This window comes from Lagopus muta, chromosome 2, assembly GCF_023343835.1.
Source record: "Lagopus muta isolate bLagMut1 chromosome 2, bLagMut1 primary, whole genome shotgun sequence".
Taxonomy (NCBI): Eukaryota; Metazoa; Chordata; class Aves; order Galliformes; family Phasianidae; genus Lagopus; species Lagopus muta.
In genome coordinates, this window is record NC_064434.1 from 39,293,472 (window position 1) to 39,299,884 (window position 6,413).

Genomic DNA, 6,413 nt, shown 5'->3' on the forward strand with positions numbered 1-6,413 from the left:
TATAAAAACAGGAGGGGAGCAGCCACAGCTATTGGAGGCTGAGCTGCAAAAGCAGCAGGAAGACAAACAAGGTAGAAACTCTGCTTCAGTTTTTCAAGAAGTTGTTTTGCTAAATCAAAAATCTATTTCTGCTTCTTCATGTATGGCTTCTGATAATGCCACTGCATGGCTGAAAGTCAGTGACAGGACTCACCTGGCTTGCACGTTGACTAGCTGTCTGTACCGTTTCAGATGGAGAGGTTAGAAGAGTTGAAGGAACAGCACTTTAAATAATTCTCTCATTTAAAATTTTGCATAAACAAAAAATAATTATATCTGGTATGTATGGGCAGAATGCTGACTGCAGTAGGGCAGGCAGGGGCATCCATGGGGCTGCCATCTCTGGTGTCAGTCAATCACTCATATCTGTTTCGTTTCATTCATGCGTCAAACAGAGAAAATATTTACTTACTTAACAAAGCCTCGTTTGCTTATGTTTGCAGTGGCCTGATGACATGAGCTACCCTCAGTGCCAGTACAGCAGCAAATAGGATTAGATTACAGTTAAAAATGGCACTTCTGTTCAACAGAGATTACACAGAGTGAGAATGAAAAACCAGCTAAACCGGGACTTTGGTGGGCCTTCCCTCATTCGGGGCTTTGTTATAACAGATCAGAATCAGGGTGATTGACGTCCACGTTGTCATTTTAACCACAGTGCAGAACTGTGGCAACATGCAATTAATAACTGGCCCTGGCACCTTCCAACAAGGAATCAGATCAGAGATGTGATGTGAGGCTGGCCTTTGTGCCAGAGCAATCCCAATGAAATATTTTCCAAAAAAGCATCATCATTTTGAAGCATTCTTCTATCTTGAATCTGGATGGAAATAGGAAAGTTTATACAGATATACAAGAAGAAAAACTGAGTTTCAAGATAATATGTTAGAAACCATCCCAGAGCCTTCAAAGATTCCACCTAGGAATCTGCTTTCCTAGGTAAAAGCTTAACGCAGAATTTACATAGACGCTTGGCTGGCATCAGCCTCCATAAGAGAGTGACCCAACCATCACTATGACAGAGCAATCTGTTTCCTAGAAACTGAGCAGGAGCCCGCATGCTGCAGCCATCAGATCCTTGTCATTGGGTGTCACAATTTTAAACACTGAGGAGACAGCCCTCTTAGGACCTCATCTATCTCACCACCCAAAATAAAATAGAGAAAATCTAAATCTGAGGGGCTGTTTGTAGGACTGGAGAGACTGAGGTTTCACTAGTATAGAAGGCTCCAGATATGGCAGATATCTGAGGTCATTCCCAAAGGACAGTGGGGGACAAGTGTCCTCATCTCCAACCAAGACTCATCCCTGCTCTGCCTCCATAGAGGCAGGTGGGAGCACTGCTAAGAAAAGTCATCCATTGCTCCTGGTGAAGAAATTTTCCCGGTGCCTGTAAGGAGGGGATCTGCTGATAGTGGCCAACTAAACACAGAGTTGCATGCACTGGAAGCATGCTGAGGACAACATGGATGTGCCTGCTCTGTCTGTGAAAGAGGAGAAGAAACACATGAAATACTGCTATCCATTTCTAAAGGTACCCAGGGAGAGACCTCCTCTCCTGGAAAGACTCCAAGCCCTGTGCCTCTGAAGGCGAGTTCTGGTAAGCAGCATTAAATCACCTTCATTACGCAGAAAGGAAAGCTCACTGCTAGGTGGAATTATAAAACTTCACGTAACAACCATTAGGTCTGAGTTTGCAAAATGATTGCTTGTCTTCTGCATCCTCTTCCTATCATTAGTGTCTTTTTTAACCCATTTGTTTAAATGTTTGCTCTTTCTTCCCCACCAACCATGGCTATTTGCCAACACTTTATATATATATGGTCCTTTCTGACATTTTCCTAGTGCTGCCAGGCTCAGGTGATGCATGTTCCCAAAGCTCTCTGAAATCTATCTAAGGATTAAAAAATATACAATACAGAGAAGGCAAATCATTACACAGTACTTGACTTCTATCCAACTTGTTAGCTAACTCCGAAAACATGGAGAGATTAGTTAGCAGTCATACTACTCATTCTCATTTGTTGTATCTTCAGGCTCATTGTAAAAGTATGAATACATTCACAGCTTTCAATGACAGTCTGAAGGCCTCCTTAATGACTTGTCTAAGAGATTCCGTCTTGTGAACCATTTCATGAAACAGCCTCTGAAAAGAATGCTCTTTTTTCTGATTCTGTGAGTAGTTTCCAGAAACATGCAGAGCTATATAAATTGTCTCTCAGATGGTGTCACTTTTTCCCCTTTGGTTAAGATTTGCTTTTGGCCTCATAGCAGAAAACAAATAAATTAACAATAGTTAAAGCAGCAAGAAAGTTCCCATAACATCCTCACACTCCTACAATCCCCCGGTAATCTCTGGGTTTTTAATAGCTCTTAAGAGGTGCAGTGAAATCCAGGCACTTCCCAATTCACATTCGTTGTTACTTATACATTAAATACAATCTCCTGAATTATTGTAATGGGAATAACAAGGAATTTGTTTCCAGGAATGGCACTAACTTTCAGAAGACAGCTTGGAGAACGTTCACTGCTCAGATCTCACTAAGCCTGCAAATACAGAATAGGTGCACTCCTACCTTTAAAATGCACAGTGGTATTTTATAGCTGAAATAATGCAGCAGACTTTTCCAGAGTTCTGAGAGGAAAAGCAGTGGCTGTTCACAACTCACACAGCAATTCTGTAGATAGGAGGCACAAACTTCACACTCTGATTTTACAGGAACAAAAGATGCACACATCTGGGAGCCAACTGCACTCGTGGCGACACTTTCTTCATCAGAAACCCTTTGCATTTTCCCATTCCAAATTGTTGTGTGACAGTGAATCACTGATGCTCTACAGCTACAGAACCAAAAATAGTTTTGGGAGCCAAGAGGCTGCTGTGAGAGAGCCTTTCCAGCTCTCAGCCCCAGGCACCCAAACACCTTGCTCCTCCTCCAAGCACTTCTGATCTCTTTGGGAGCAGCCTGGTCTCCCTGCCCTGCTGGCTGCTCCTGCAAGAGTGTATTCACACTTCGGGGGTGTCAGAAGTTGTGGTGACAAGAGCCATGTTAGCATGAAGCGGAGAATGCCCACTGAATAATTTAGGTTTCTTTGTCACAGTCAATCACGTTATGTGAAATTGTGGCAATTTCTGAATGTGTAGATGCAGCTGGCGTGTTGGTCTAGATCCTTCAACAAAACTAAGCTTCTTATCAGATAATAACTGTGCTTCAGGTGGATCCCAAATGAATGCTGCCATCAAAATGGCAGCAAAGTACAGCCCAGTCTCCAAGTCTCCATGCCCGGACAGGGAAGGTTAAGTGTCTTTCCCTATTGTCTCCAAGGGCAGCGCACTCAGCTGCAACAGGGCTTCTGTGAAGACCAAAAAGAGCATCTGTTGGGTGTCAGCCTACAACTCCTCTTTCCAAATCTTATTATTCTGTGTTGCATTTCTTCCTTAAATAATTTCCTTTATGTTTTGACAAACAAAGCTGTAGCACAGACCCTCATCTTCCAGCCCATAGCAATCAGCACTTCTCCAAGGCCCTCTAACCCACATAAAGTGTGTCTGCTAAGAGTGTCTTGGATGTCAATTACTTGCTTATAGCTTCCCTCTCTTTGAGCCCATCCACTGGCTCTTCCTGGATCGTATTCCAGTTTATTTCAGTTAGTTTCAAGGCTCTTAACAACTCTTTCCAGTCTTGTCCATTGCAGCACTTGGATAGCGATGTTGTGAAAATAAGCTTGTTAATATTTTTGAAGCATGCAGAAATCATGGTGATGACAGCCACAAAAAAGTTGATGAGGAAATTAGTCATTCTGTTTCCATTGTCAGGCTTGAATACTGTGCAGCAAATAAAATTTGGGAGTCACACTTCAAATGAAATAACCAGCATCTCATCATTACTTCACTAGGCTGTACCCAGTGCACCAGATGAGGCAGAGGTCTTAAGGAAAAAGTAGTGAGAGACAGAAAGAACCAAAACCTGAAACTCAGTGCTCATGCAAAAAGAGACGACATTAAACTATATGGCAATTTAACCCTGGTATTTCCTAACTGTCAGATGCTCAACATTTCAGCCTAAAGTTTTGTCAGATTTCTTGCATCTACAATGGTACATCATTACTCAGAAAAAGCGTCTAAATATTGCTGATGGCTGGGGTCTCAGGCTATACCACATTTTAGGGTGGGATTGAGGTTGAATTTTGAGGTGTTAATTCTGATGTCTGGCTGTGGGGTACGAATTGTGAGCTAAATGTCGTCCAGAGAGTTTGGCTGCACAGTCCCCAGAAGGAAGGGTAGAGCCCACCTGTGAGCAGGTGCTCGCTCCTGCCCTGCTGAGGAACCCTTGGCTTTGATGACCACTTCAACCCATCTCCGTGAGTGGCAGCAATGCATGCACCCAGAATTGCCTAGCCTTAATATAAACATAGATGGCCAAATACTGAGACAGCAGTCACTCGACTGCTCTCTTTTCACACTCGGTGTATCACTTTTTTCTTGGATTGCGAACCACACTGTACACAACCAAAGCCTTTCCCAGAGCTCGTAAACTTCTACGTGGACATATGTCAGTCAGATAATCTGAGTCTTATCATGACATAAATATTGAATTTTACTGATGACACTACCAACACTCGCTATTTTCTTTAGAAGTGATCATTCAGGGTGGGATCCAGTCACCTCAACACAGGCATTCAGCTGTTTGTGATGCCCTAAAACAGACTATCCAGCCTCCTGCTGCCATTCCTGGTTGCAGCCTGCCCTTGTGCCCTGCACAAATACTCCAGCTCTGGGCAATGCCAGTTGGGCAGTGCCCAACCTGGACATCTCAGGATGTATGGGATACCAACACCTTGGGCAAGTGAACCAAACCTCATGGCGACATCTGGATGAAGACAGCACAGAGACTTCTGATCAGCTGGGTTTAATTAACAGCTTCATTGAAAAAGGAGGAATATTCCCACTCAGGATCTGGCTGGTGACAGAACAACTGCTTGAGCAACTTCAGTATGGAGTTGCCCTAGGCAGAGGAGCATTTTCATCCTGGGGCACCCCAAGCTCATTAACCTTGACCTCCTCACATCACAAACTCAAGGGTGTTCACCCATTCAGAAGTGCCCTCTGAAGGCAGGACCAGGCTTACCACCACTTACTATAATTTAATGAGTGCAGTTGCAGAAAGCAGCTGCATATGCAGTCATAGCCCAGAACTAGCAGAGGTAAAACACATGAGCCTAAATCTCTTTTATTAAGTTTTAAGTGAACATCTTCATCTGGCAATTGCAGTGGGTCATTGGCTGTTAAATGGTCAGTGCACAAGAACTCACAAAACTGCTTTACCACAGACTTTTTCCTACTCAACTACTCAAAAGAACAATAGCCAGGGAATGAACATCCAAAATATTTCTTGTACACCATAATTTAAAGCTTTGGGATTCCAACACAAACAGAGACAGAGTTTTTCAACAACACAGAACCGAGAGCTTATCTGGGAAGGGCAGTCTGTATTACCAGCTCTTCTGAGCTTGCAATATTGATGATTCAAATCCTCTATTTCAAGCTAAGTAAATATGTTTGTTTGTTTGTTTGTTTTTACCTTATTGTTTCTCAAATGCACTGCCATTTCTAGTCTTTGTGGAGAAGTCTCTGAAGACCCACTTCAGAAACCATAAAACTATAATGCAACAGAAGGAGCTAAAATACTCAGAACAGTAGGGTTTGGCCTGACTTGTTATTTTTAAAACGTTCAGGTCAGTGAAGTTCACTTACCTGTCCTCTCCCCCAGTAACAAAACTGAAAGTTGGGTAAAAGGCCCATAAAATCCAACCTGAACATACATGCATATACCTGCAGCATTGATGTCATCAGTCACGAGGCAGTCATGAGGCAGGACTTGACATGAATTTGATGGTGTGAGTGCACCTGTAAACACAGTCTGGCACCTTCATCACCGCCACTCCATCCCCACACCGTGCTCAGGGCCACAAGCTCAGTTTGGCTAAGGACTTTAAAATACTAATTTTTTTCCAAAATATTATTGTATAATGAAACTAGCCATCACAGTGCTTTGGGCAATGATCTTAAAATACACACACTGACATTCTTAGAATTATTTATATTCACACTGGTAGCATTAGCCCAGAGTAAAGAGAAAGAAGCAGAGACTCCTCCTCACACCCAAGGCTAAGTGCAGTCCTTTCTCCTGAGCTTGACCTGGAAATATTCCTGCATTGCCAAGGGGAGAGAGGAACAGTGACAGTAACTGACCCACATCATGATGGTGGCTAAGGTATTTGCCTGAGGAGATGTGGGTTTAACTCACTGGTCATTACAGCTTCACACACTTTCACACTTTGTCACGGTCAGTGCACAGGCCTGCAGAAAGCAG